This window comes from Protopterus annectens, chromosome 9.part0, assembly GCF_019279795.1.
Source record: "Protopterus annectens isolate FY-2018-M chromosome 9.part0, PAN1.0, whole genome shotgun sequence".
Classification (NCBI taxonomy): Eukaryota; Metazoa; Chordata; order Ceratodontiformes; family Protopteridae; genus Protopterus; species Protopterus annectens.
Window position 1 is genome coordinate 1,774,794,050 of NC_056743.1, and position 13,964 is coordinate 1,774,808,013.

Consider the following 13,964-nt stretch of genomic DNA (forward strand, 5'->3'; position numbering starts at 1 on the left):
TAACCTCTCTTTTGACACTCACATTGCCAAAGTGGTTAGGAAGACCTTCTACATTGCCCACCTGATCATGAAGGGATTCACATCCAGATCAGGAGAGGTCATTGTACCCCTGTACTCTTCACTTATCAGACCAATGATTGAGTACAACGCCCTATTCGGAATGTACCTTACCCGACACCTGCAGCAGTTGGAAAGACCCCAAAAGTTCCTCACAAAAAGGATAAAGGGGCTCAAACATGTCATACGATGCCCGACTGAAGAAACTCCAGCTCTATTCAGTCGCATACCGTCTGCTCAGAGGTGATCTGTGCCTGACATACAAGGCCATGTCCAACCCGGAATTAATGGACATGCTCCACCTCAAAAAATCCAAATCCACCAGAGCCACGAGAGCAAGAGACGTAAACCTCAACACGGATATAAATAGGACGTGCTGGAGGGACAGATTCATCACCCAGAGACTCCCTACACTATGGAACAGAATCCCAGTCCATGTGAGGCAGAGCCCCTCACTGACTCTGTTCAAGAGAAATCTTGACGAGTGGATGGGAGATCGTAGGTTTACCCCGGGAATCATCTCTGTATCACTGCTGGACAGAGGCACAGCAAACTAATGGGTATAGTATTCTCATCCTAAAGGGTGGCGAAAGCCACACACACTCTGGCTAGGCTTTTAAATGCCCTAGGGCAGATAGCCTAGTATGAACCTATGAACCTATAAGATGCAAGTAAGCTTTAATAAGCATACTGTTAAAGAACTGCCAACATTGAAAGCCTTTCTGTTGTTGCCATGTAGAGAATACTTAACTAGATAATGTATAAGCCTTGGGTATTGAAATGCATATGACAGTATTTGTAATAAAGGACAGGATTACATTATTTTAAGAAGCTCATTACACTTGGAGACTTCCAGTCATCTCTGCAGGCTTTACCCGTAAACTAAACAGAATGCCAATCGTATGGTCCATAACCTGTACAGTAATCCTTTTAAGCAATGTATCTTGAGCTTATTTCTTGTTTGCATTTAATTTTTTACTTTGATCATGTTTTCCCCATGAAACAAGTAGATAGTTGTCAGGCAGCAGGTCTTTTTTTTGGATAAGAAACATTTTTACAAGTGGGGGCATCAGAGATTTCTACTTTCAGCATGTTACTTGGTACTTCAATAAAGCTGAATATAAATTATAATTAGAACTGCAGTGCAAGAAGTGGTTTGAGTTGAGTGCTGCTTGTTTTTCTTATACTTGATTTTGACTGGCATTCCATTAATGTATTTAAAAAGTAATTTATTTTTTCATGCCTCACAACCTTTTTGTTTCCATCTAGATATTATGTAAGATGTCATGCAGCCAATGCATTTAAATATTTTTATTCTTCTACACTTCATTTTGTTTTGATTGGACTCCATAATGACGGTTTGGCACCTAGGGCAGTGTATTTAGTTAGTTTTTGTGGTTTTGAGCATAGCTCCTCCCCTTTCTAGTTGACCACACCCATTCAGCTGTCTCCTGCAGCCCCCCTTTGATTTGAAGTCACCAGCCGCCACTGCCTCTATCACTCCATTCCCCATTCATTTTGCTGGCTTCATATAAGTAATGTTGTTTGACACCGAAAAAAGAAATATTTTATTTTGTTTAAAACAGATTAAAATGTGAGGTACTTATTATGACTATTGGCACAGTACATCGGAGCCGCTTTTATTTTGTGTTTACAATGAAGGACAGCGTGAGTGTATTTCAACCTCGAAATGTACAAACTGCAAATTTTGCACGAAATGCGATATGTACACAGACTATATATGTACCTAGACTGTATTACATTTGTAACCAGAACTACATGATGTCTGTTCTCCTTAATGTAGAATAGGAAGCTGTTTTGGTACTTTATACACAACGGGGAAAAGCAGCGCTTGTAAACTATAGGTATTTGTCGGTCTCTGTTGCTGTTACTAGAGAACGTTTTTTTTTTCTTAAAGTGCATAATTGGAAGAAGCTTTTTTTTTTTTTTTAAATATTATTCATTATTTCACACACCTGTTAATATTAACATGAAAAGTACATGGTTTCACATTACAATCGCAGCTCAGCTACCGCATTTCAACTGTTTTCCGATAACGGAAAACAAAGCGAAAAAAAATGCTGTTTCCCTGAGGAACCGACCAAACATATGAAGCACAAATGTGGACATTCTGCGAAATACTGAACAGTTGGGAGGTATGTATCTAACAAACCGGAAACAAATGTATATGGTCTATGTAAACAGTCAGCAAAGGATCTTCAAACCATGGGGAAAACTCTTTGCAAACTCAGCAAGGCAAGAAAGTCAACACATTTACTTTCATAGATGATCACTGATTACATGAGTACGTCAAACAAGCAAGGATTAACCAGCAGTCATTTAAAGCCAGTTGGCTTATACATTTGTTATGCAAAAAATGTAGAAATCGAACATTTACACTATATAAAAAGGACTGCACCTTTAAAAAAAAAAAAAGAAAAGAAAATCATCTTACCAGTCTACACTGTTGACAATCGCAACAGCAAATGTAGAGAAATGTCCAGAAACTTACGTCACAACTTCACAAATAATTAGTACACCTGGTCAAGATACGCACGTGTGTATTTTCCTTCTAAATTACATTTGCACTAACAATATGATAACTAGATATGGGATACATGATACCAGACAGAAAAAAAATATCCACAATATTCCATACCCTCTCAGGGTCACTGAGATTTTCCTTCACATTATCCTCCACCTAGGGGGGAACCATCTTGGAGCATTGACCTATCAAATCTTCCGGAAACCGTTGCTTATCGAGCCGACTATTCTCCTCGAAGTATTGTACGAGTTCCGAAGAATTTTGGTTCCACGTTTCCCAAAGTAAGCTGAATCGTTTGCTATTTGTCCCTTTGTATGCATAAAGCTAATGATTTGTATGTTACATTGTTTAAAGACATGCTATAATGCGTTTATAAATTGTCATACTTTCAACTGTCCACTTTGCCCACATATTACGTGGTCAAAATGTGTTATTTTCTGGTTAAACACTAAGGATTATGATTATATAGTAATGTTAGGTATTAGAGTTTCGTATTTATTTTTTATTATTATTAGTGAACTGCGGCAGAACACTAATTTATAATATGAACCTTTTTTTCGGGCTGATCGCAGTTATACTGTCTCGCTAAAGATTTGCTCGGGGTCACACAGTTCTAGTATGTCGGTTATGGAGACTGAGGGAATCAAACCGTTGACTACAGGGAACATTTAAACAGCGCCTTAATTCTTTGCGCCATTTGCCAGGTGGCTTTGTTGGGAAAATGCATGCTGACCATACTTCTCAACTAACTGTACAAATTTTCACAGAATGTCCACATTTTTATCTCATATTTTTGATTTGCTTTTCATAAAATTGTATTTTTATGGTAAGTAAATGTCAAATCATTAACGACTGAAATTAGAAAATAATGACATACATTTGAGTTTCAGACTCCGTACCCTTCAGGAAATTCATGCTACTGCAAAGCCTGTTATTCTATCAACTTTCTAAGTTTGTAAGAGCCAGCCATATGTAAAAATTGTCCATATTTTTGGGCCTTTGTACCACTTTTATTTATAGCTTTATCTGGATTTCTTGTTCTAAAAGGTTATGATGCTGACGGAAAATGTTCTACTGAACTTGTTAAGTGACTTTAAGTTATACGTAAACGTTGTCAATGACTGATTGATTCTTGAAGAAAGTTGAAAGGTATGAAATAGACAAGAGGTAATACCAGTTGCAATGAAGTCAACGTGTCTCTGCGATGTCTCAAAAAGACTGCATCTGTTAAAATAATAATATTAACCTCTCAGCTATCTGTCACTAATTTAATTTGCGGGACGTTCCTGTTTTTGGCTCAAAACCTTTACTCTGGTTCTCCTAATCCATCCTCACAGTTTATTTAAATAAGTACAATAATTAGAGTTGTAGAGTTTATTTTACATGCATGCTAATTCACATTGGGCCAGATTCAGGAAGGCTTACACGGAGTTCAAGAGTAGTGTAAGCCTCCTGATTCAGGAACAGTCCAAATCTCCGTGTAAGAGACAGCTAACACGTCTCTTACACGGACTGGGCGTGGAAATGCTCAATACCTCATTTGCAGCTCAAAGATATGCAAATGAGGTATCTGAGCGATACACGAAGCAGAAACCAGTCCGTGTAACGGACGTGTTAGCTGCAGAAATGTACTCAGCTGACAACTGAGTACATTTCTGCAAAATTAAAAACGGAGCTATGTCAGCTCCAAATAAAGGGTGCATATGTTGCATTAAGCATGCCAATGGCCAAATATGTGGCCATTGGCATGAAAAACTGTTGCAAAAATAAGTTATATAACTTTTTTTTTCACGGGATTTTTGGGTTTAACTGCAGAGCACACCCGCGCAAACGGGGTGCGCTACCTAAAACTGAAAACCGAAGCTTATAAGCCCACAATTGTGGGATTTATGTATTACATTGAATGTCAATGGAGGGACTTGCAGACCAAAAACAATATGGCCTCCGTTTAGTGGTTGTTAAGGGGGGGAAGCTCCGTGTAAGACATGTAACTAGTCATTACTAGGCAATCCTATGTAAATGAGGGTTACAATACTGAATCACACTGTCACATCACTGTCTGAGTAGTGTAAGAGTTAGAGACGGGGGAGGAACAGAGTAAGAGGTAGGTGACATCATGGGGGGGAATGATAGCAATAAATGTACCAGATTGGAGGGCAATGTAAGGTAACAGATGACAGACAGACATCAGGGAGGGAGGTGTGTCCCAACAGAACACTAGGAAAGTCAAGAAATTGAGGGTATACGCTATCCCTACACTCAAAGTTTCTTGAAATACGTGCATGCGCGCGTGTAAGGCAGGTTCAACATGTGGGAGCGTGTTGCAAACCGTTTACAACGGTTTGCGTGGGCGTGCACGTGTGTAAGGCAGTGTGCGCGCGTGGTAGCATGAATCAGCCTAGTTCACACCGTGTAAGGATGTGTGCGCGTGTGTAACACCGTGTAGGGATGTGTGCGCGTGTTTAAGTGACTGTGAGCATGTTTAAGCTGGTGTGCACATTGCTCCCCCTCAGGAAACAGAAAGGAAAGAGGAAACAACTAAAATCCAGGGAAACTGCCAGAAGATACTACTGGAGTTAATTGGTGGAAACAATTAGAAGCAGGCAATTACACAGGCAGACTAGAAGCCCAACCCAGCACTTAAAACACTGCAAAGAGCAGTGCAGGCTGTTTCTCACAACAGATACTGCCAGAAACTAAGCTATCAGAATTGAAAACTGAAAAAAGCTGAACTCAGAGCAGAAATGCTAGGGGCTGCCATAGCTATTATAATCAGGCATAGGCGAATTGCTGAGGGTGGTGACAATGCAGATGCTGACAGACAACCCAGAGTGAGGAGAAGGAGAAGAGTATACAGGCCCAGGGTCACCTACCATGGGTTACATGAGCTGGAGATAGTAGAGCGCTATAGAGTGGACAGAGAGCTCCTGCAGCAGATTGTTGAGCTGTGCAGGCCACGCCTCACACACAGAACCAACAGAGGGGAACCCATCCCAGTGGAAACCAAGGTATGTGTTGGCCTAAGAATACTAGCAACAGGTACCTTCCAGAGACCAACTGGCGATATGATGGGGATATTGAGGTATTGGCCAGCAATATGCATCTCTTCCAGCAAATAGCGGAATACCCTGAGGTACTGGGTGCTATAGACTGCACGCACATATGCATCAAAGCACCAGCAGGAGAGCGGGGTAGAGCCTACATTAACCACAAGGGATATCCCTCCATCAACTGCCAGGTCGTGTGTGATGCCCAGGGCATAATAATGAATGTGTGTGCTGGCTGCCCTGGGAGCTACCACGATTCCCATATCTGGCATCTGACGCAGCTGTACCAATCATTTGCCAATGGGGACTTCCCACACGGACACCTAGTGGGGGATGCAGGTTATGCACTTGAGCCGTGGCTGATGACACCCATCAGAAATGCACACACACCTGAACAGGAACGCCATAATGAGGCACACGCACAAACACGTAATACCATAGAGCGTGTGTTTGGGCTGCTCAAGTCATGGTTCCGGTGTCTGGACACATCTGGTGGAGCCTTGCAGTACACACCAACTACATGTACCCAAATGATCATGATATGTGCTATGCTACATAATATGATCCTGCGGAAACAGCTGCAGCAGGACCAGCACAGGGCTGGGACAAACATCCCCCCACCATTGCCAAGGCCACCACAGGCAGGGGGTGACTCGGAGGAGGAACAACCTGACCTTGTCCCAGTAGGCAGAAGGAGGCGTGCCCAGTATGCCCTGGCCTTGGCAGAGGCAACGCATAGCACATACGCTTGGTCAGTAGGAACACTGGGACTGATACCCGCTCTGACTCACTCATACAGTAACAGGGATGCCTAACATGACACAACCTGCTGCCAAACATGTACAGGGAGTGTAGTATGTGTATCCGACAGAGGTGGCCCTGCAGCACCACCTGAGGCATGAATGCCATGTGTTAAGTAATGTAATATCATGTACCACATGCACACCTGAGGACCCCAACTAACATCCACCCTCAAGAATCATAAACCACAAAACACAAACCCACCTCATGGGTACCACAAGGGATAGGAACCTAGATGTAATGCTACCCAATGCCAGAAGTATAAACATCAAGATGTGTGCAGTGTAAACACACACAGTATAGAGAATGTAGATATCAGTGCTGTAATAGAAAACAGGGTCAAAGCCCACATCAGCACCCTGACACTACCAGGTCACACGTCATACAGTGATGTACATGTGCAAAAACATGGAACAAGATACAAAATGAGGGTGACTAGCAATAAATAGCATGGATAACCACACACACATGTTTGTACCACAACAAGAAGCAACATGGAATAGCCATGGTCAAAAACCAATGGCTAAAACTGACTACTACTATATAGCTTGCTGCAGTCCACTGTCCTAATAGCAGGAACTGCCCCAGGCCTATGTGCATAGGTTCATAGGTTCATACTAGGCTATCTGCCTTAGGGCATTAATAAGCCTAGCCCAGAGTTTTGTGGCTTCTGCCACCCCTTCAAGTTGATGGATAATATGCCCATTATTTTGCTGTGCCTCTGTCAAGCAGTGATACTGAGGTTATCCCTGGGGTATACCTGCAATCTCCCATCCATTGGTCAAGATCTCACTTGAACGAAGCCAGTGAGGTGCTCAGCCTCACATGTACCAGGATGTTGTTCCACAGCATAGGGACTCTCTGGGTGATGAATCTGTCCCTCCAGCACATCCTATTAATATCTGTGTTGAGGTTTAGGTCTCCTGCCCTTGTAGTTCTGATGGATGTAGAGGTCTTGAGGTGAAGCATGTTCATTAATTCTGGGTTGGACATAGCCTTGTATGTCAGGCACAGGTCACCTCTGAGCAGACGGTAAGTGACTGAATACAGCTGGAATTCCTTCAGTCGGGCAGCATAAGAAATATGTTTGAGATCCTTTCACCTCCTGTTGAGGAATTTGTGGGCCCATCCAATTGCCGCAGGTGTTGGGTCAGATACATTCTGAATGGGGCATTGTATGCAATCATTGGTCTGATGAGTGATGAGTACAGGGGAACAATGACCTCCCTTGATCTAGATGTGAATCCCTGCATGATGAGGTGGCCAATGTAGAAGGCCTTCCAAACTACCCTGGCAATGTGAGTGTCAAACAAAAGGTTACTGTCAACCTGGGTGCCCAGGTCCCTGATAACCTCCTCTGTGCTTAGAGGATTGCCACCTAGATGGGAAGTAGTGGTAACCTTGTTCTTCCTGAAGGGTATGGCTATGCATTGTTTAGTGTTTAATGTAAGGTCATGGCTGTGGCACCAGTTATCCGTGTCTATGAGACCCTTTTGAAGGATGTCTGCGTCAGATGGGTTTCCAACTATGCTTCCCAGTTTGCAGTCATCGTCAAACTTTGTCAGCCATAATCCTCCTGTGTTTGCTCGTACGTCTGAAAAGTAGATGCTGAACAAATGTGGGCCCAGGACTGAGCCCTGTGGGACACCACTTGTAACAGCTCTGGAGTGTGACATGGCACCAGCAACTTTGACCCTGTGTGTTCCGTCACTTAGCTAGTTTGCAACCCATGCTGTGATGTATGGGTTCACAATTAAGCTGGTGATGTTTTCAATGATACCTGAGTGGGGTATTGTGTCAAAAGCCTTTGCCAGGTCAAGGTAGGCTGTGTGGACTGCCTTGCCCACGTCAATGGCCTGGGTGACTGTTTTGAAAAAGTCAACCAAGTTTAAAAGGCATGATCTGCCCTTGACAAAGCCATACTGGATTGTATCCAATGTCTGCAAGTCCCCTATGTCTTCATTTATAATTTCCATTATGATCCTCTCCATAGCTTAGCAGAACAGGCTTGTCAAGCTGATGGGATGGTAGTTTCCGGGGTTGGTGGAGGCACCTCCTTTGTGAAGTGGGTCCACCATTGCCGTATGCCACTCCTTGGGCACATATCCTGAGGTGAGGCTAAGATTAAACAGCTGCCATAACTGCGGGTGTAATTACTCATTGAGTTCATGGAGCACACAACTGGGGACACCATCTGGTCCCATGGATAAAGTGTTTTCTGCCTTGGATAGAGCAGTTCCCACCCCAGCATTGGAGATGTTTGGGGGGCTACAATCCTCTGGTGTAGATACCCTCCAGTTGGGGAGGGGGAATCTGCAATGAACCTGTCAGCCAGTATGTTGGCAATGTCTGTAGGTGCAGTGATATCTACATCATTCAACTAATTCTGAGCATATCTGGGAGTTCCTCCCAGGTTTCAAACATAGGCAAAAAGGCCTCATGATTGTCCCTTGAGTGCTGAGTGGGTTTACACTCAAAACTTGCCTCGGATGATTGTATGGGGAACCCAGTGTTTTACTCACATTGAGCAGGGGTGTCTTCCCTCCCACGGATTACGCTCTATCTTGTAGTAGCTCCTTCCTTGTGTTGTAGAGCTTGTTTATGGCTAGGGTCCACCAGACTGGATGCTTGCCTGTGGTACAAAGAGTCTTTGTTTTGTTTGGGATTGCCTGATCCATGCAGTCCTGGAGGTGCTGGTAGAAGGCATTTCTAAGTGATACAGTGGCTTGGGTAATGGTGTCCGCTGGCTTGGGGCCTTGAAAGAGACCACACCAGTCCTTAGAAATGTGAAGTCGGCATTTGAGAAGGTCTTCACTGTTTGTTTTTCCATCTGGGGTGTGGGTGGGATGTGGACTCCCACTGAGAGTAGTCCATGATCTGATCTCACCAATGATGGGTATACTTCTGGTGTTGAACAGTGTGACCCCATGTTCGTGATGATGAGTTCTAGTATGTTGCCTCCACTTGAGGGGATTGGGACCAGTTGTTCCATGGCATTTCAGTGTATGAACTCATGGAACCTTTGTGTTAGAGTGTTGTGGCATGATTAGTGATCCCAGTCTATATGTGGATAGTTGGAATCACCCAGTAGGATGGTGTTTGGAGATACATATATCCCCTTCAGTGTTTGCAGGATAGCTGTGTGAGGTACCTGAGTTTGAGAGGGTGGCATGTAACATGCTACAAACTGCAGAGCAGTCTTGCCTACGGTCACTGGCACCTGGATGGTCTCCGATGCATCGTGTGTTGCCACCAACAATGAGGTGAGGGTGTTCTTGATGAATATGGACACCTACCATCCTTCTTGGTGTTGTCCGGATGCTGGTGCCGGAATGCATGATATGAGGTAACACCCGATAGTGCCGGGGTGCTGTCAGAAGCTGTGAACCAGGTTTCAGCCACAGCACAGACATCAATGTGCTACATACTGAGAAGGGCATAGAGTGTGTGCAGCTTGAGGTTGAGACCTCTGGCATTGAGCAGCAGTACCCTTAGTGTCCTTCCTTTACTGTGTTCTAGGGTGGTAGGTGTAGAATCAGAATCTTGCATAAAAAAGGCACAATGGGGGTGGCAAGAGCATCATCCGAAATCCGGAAGCCCAGGGGTGACAGGTGCAAGCCGTCCCTTGCAAATCACCGTGGCCTGTCCAGCATGTCGTCCCAGGCAGACAGACATTGGACACCCTTTGAATGACACCATAGTCTAAGCAAAATAATACAGCTGATCATCTTGTCTCTGTTTATGTGGCATCATACTTGGTGAAGGTAGGATACTGCTGAAGGTCAGGGTCATACCTGCCTGGCCTACATAATCAGAGGGATCCTCTATGTCTCTTTCCATGTAGTCCAGGGAGGTACATCTCAGGTCGTTCACACCAGCATGGATAATGACTGGGTCAGACCTGTACTTGCAGTTGAGTGACCTGAGTGCTTGCATTATGTGGTGGATTCCAGTGCCCGATAGACAGCTTACTGTGACCTCCTCCGTACCCAATCTGGTGAGCGGGACGTCAGTGTGTCTGACTATGGAGTAACCATAGACAAGTGTGTCTGGCATTGTTTTTGGCCTTAAGGGCTGTGACTGTTTGGCACACCGACTCTGTGGTCAATGTGTTGCATGTGCTGTGCCCTGTGGAGGCAGTGGTGTGAGTGTCTGCTGTGGTGGCCACTGCCATTCCGGTAGAATCCTGATCAGAGCCTCCGAGAGTGTCTCTGTGTGTCTATGTGTATGATCTTAAGTTGTGATAGTGCCATGTGAGACTGGATTTGTGATGTGTGTGTGGTTACCTTCACCTTCTCTCTGGTCTTGCTAGTCCTATGTTGAGAGAGCTCAGCCTCCACTTTGGCTATATAGTTGCATCTCTCACATGTATGTGTGTTTTATGGCAGAAGGAGAGGGTTGTCAGTGTACATGAGGCAAGTGTAACATTGCCTCAATATTCCCAGGTTCACCAGCTGAGCAGGAGAGGACACTAGCAACTGATCTCTAGACATGCTAGAAGGAATAGACAAAACAATGTTGGAATACAGGGAGATATCAAGCCCCCAAACCACATCATACTGTTTGATTGACAATAGCTACACATACACCGGTGTTTCATAGTGTCATAGTCTACTACTAGGCCTTCTGCCCTAGTGCATGTATAAGCCTAGCCATAGTGATGTGGCTATTGCCACCCCTTATACTGGTAATAAGTGTACAGAATAGATTCTGAAGATTGTGCCTCTGACTTAGTAGTGACACAGTATGACCCCCTTACGTAATTGAATAACATGACTGTGCCTCTGTCTTGTGCCTCCGTCTCATATGCAGTTGTCCAGATGTCTCCTGAAGAGAGTCAGTGAGGGACTCTGTCAAACATGGACTGGGATACTCTGCTAGAATGTGAGATGCCTCTGAGTTATGACTCTGTCCCTCCAGCATGTCCTATACATGTATGTGCTGAGGTTCAAATCCTCAGCTCTCATGGCTTTGGTGGATTTGGATTGCTTGCAGTGGAGCATGTCCACCAGATCCTGATTGGACATGGTCTTGTATGTCAGGCATAGGTCACCTGTACGTATGCGGTATGACACTGAACAAAGCTGGATTTCCTCTATTCTGGAAGCATATGACATGTGTTGAAGAACCCTGATCTTCATGGTAGGTACTTTTGGGGTGTCTCCAGCTGTTGCAATTGCTGGGTGAGGTACATACCATATGGGGCTTTGTATTCAATCATGGGCCTGATAAGGGAGAAGGATAGTGGAACAATGACCTCCTATGATCTTGATGGAAAACCCTCCATGATAAGGTGGGCAAGATAGAAAGTCTTCCTAACCACTTTGGCAACAGGGGTGTCAAAAGAGATGTCACTATCTACATGTGTCCCCAGGTGTCTGATTTGTTGTCTGTGCTCAGTGGGTTGCTGTCTATGTATTGATCTGTGGGTACTTTGTTCCTCCCAAAGGGGATGAATACACATCAGTTGCATTCAGTTTCAGGCCATGCGCCTGGCACCAGCTATCCACCTTTGTGACGGCATTCTGTAGTATTTGTGTGCCGGCTGATGTATTCACTATGGTGCCTAGGTTGAAGTCATCTGCAAACTTTGTCAGCCACAACCCCCCTATGTTTGCTTTCACATCTGAAAAGTAAATACCAATTAAGAGGGTCCCAGGACACATCCTTGTGGGACACCACCTGTGACTGGCTTCGAATCTGACAAGGCACCTGCAATGTTGACTTTATGGGTTCTGTTTCTTAGCCATTTTGCAACCTATCCTGCGACATATGCCGTTATATGTCAGCTGTTGAGCTTGGCTATGATGCCTGAGTGTGGTATTGTGTCACAGGCCTTAGCCAAGTGCAGGTAGGCTGTGTGGACTGCGTAGCCCTCATCGATGGCCCTACTGACAGTTTCATAGTAGTCAACTAGGTGCAAAAGGCAGGATCTGCCCTGTACAAAGCTGAACTAGGTGGGAACAAGGGTCCGTAGGTCAGTAATGTGTCTGTGTAAGAGCTCCATAATGACTCTTCCCATATCTTTGCAGACAAGGCTGGTTAAGCTTGTGTGGTGGTAGTTGCCATGGTCTGTGGAGGCATCTCCTCTGTGGAGTGGGACCACTGTTGCTGTACGCCAGTGTTCAGGTACATATCCTGTAGCAAGACTAAGGTTAAATAGCAGTTGTATCAACGGGTCCAGCCCCTTCTGGAGTTCACATAGCATGCAACTGGAGATACCAGCAGGTCTCATGGATGCTGTGTACTTGTCTTTGCTGAGTGTGGCTCTCACATGGACATCCAAGATGACAGTGAGGTTACATACAGCAGTGATAACTATCTTCTTTTGGGGGTGAGGGAGGGGGTAAATCGCACTGAAGCTGTCCGCTGAATGTTGCCAATATCTGTCAGGTCACTGGAATATATGTTGTTGTGTACCAACTCTGAGCATATCCGAGGGTTCACAACCAGGTGTCTGACATAACTGAAGAAATCAGTGTGGTTACCTTCATTGTCTTTGGTGATTTATGTCCCCAAGTTGACCTTGCATGTCTTTATGAGATAATGTAGCTTTCTACTAGTGCTGATCACAGCTGTCTTCCCTTTTGGAGATGTAGCTCTGTCTTGCATTAGTAACCGTCATCTGTCATACAGTTTGTTTATGGCTGGGGTCCACCAGACAGGACACTTTCCCTTTGCGGAGAGGGTCCTGTTTGTATTTGTGATTGCATGGTCCATGCTGTCTGACATCTAGCTAAGGGGAGGTCATTGTGGTTCTGCAGTTATCTTTCATCAGCATTAGAAATGACCACAACAGCCCCTGTGGGGTGTACCTCATGCAGACACATCCAGCACCTGTAAAGTCCACAACAGTACCTCACCAGGAGTATGACAGAGCTGGAACACATGTAATGTGTAGTCTGATTAAACAGAGTGCAGCTCCACACACTGCCATGCTGTCCACCCAGATGCAAGCTGTGCCTGATGTAGAAAGCCATGTCCAAGCTGGAATCAATGCACATGCTGCACCTTGTACAATCTGAATGGCAGGGTGCTATGCACATGAGGGACCTGAACCCCAGCACTGACATATATAGGACAGGCTGTACTGCCTTATCCAAAACACAGAAGCCACCCCCACACATCAGTAAACTACCAGTACAGGTTGTCCAGAGAGACACTCATTGAGTCCCTCAACAGGAATCCTAATGAGTGCATGGGAGATGGGAGGTTTACCCTGGGTATCAATGTTATGTCACAGGTAGACAGAGGCACAGTATACTAAACAAGACATATGTCATGGCAAACTTCACTTACAATGTGTTGATGGACAAACACACTCTCCGACTAGCATTAGAAATGGCCTAGGGCACATCGGTAGTGTTCGCCAATGTACACCCATGTTGTGGAATACACTACTGATGTTGGATGAGGCTGTTGTAAGTAGTTCACATCTGAACATAATGCAACATGGTCAGATAGGTTCATAGGTACATAGGTTTATACTAGGCTATCTTCCCTAAGGCAGGTAT

The 13,964-nt window shown here is 44.7% G+C and overlaps 2 protein-coding genes across 3 annotated transcripts in view; one reads left to right on the plus strand and one right to left on the minus strand.

The window, feature by feature from the left end:
• The window catches only part of ECSIT (ECSIT signaling integrator), a 354,144-nt gene extending 351,343 nt beyond the window's left edge, over positions 1 to 2,801 (minus strand). Inside the window, exon 1 of one of the 2 annotated variants that reach the window (XM_044084634.1) lies at positions 2,717 to 2,801. The gene's annotated coding sequence lies outside the window, so the exon portion shown is untranslated. Of the gene's footprint in view, positions 1 to 2,512 lie in introns of both variants that reach the window. The other variant, XM_044084633.1, reaches the window with a different exon arrangement.
• Positions 2,802 to 2,807: 6 nt separating this feature from the next.
• LOC122812252 (TLC domain-containing protein 4-like) overlaps positions 2,808 to 13,964 on the plus strand; it is a 1,080,923-nt gene continuing 1,069,766 nt past the window's right edge. Inside the window, exon 1 of the mRNA XM_044084636.1 lies at positions 2,808 to 2,883. The gene's annotated coding sequence lies outside the window, so the exon portion shown is untranslated. The remainder of the gene's footprint in view (positions 2,884 to 13,964) is intronic.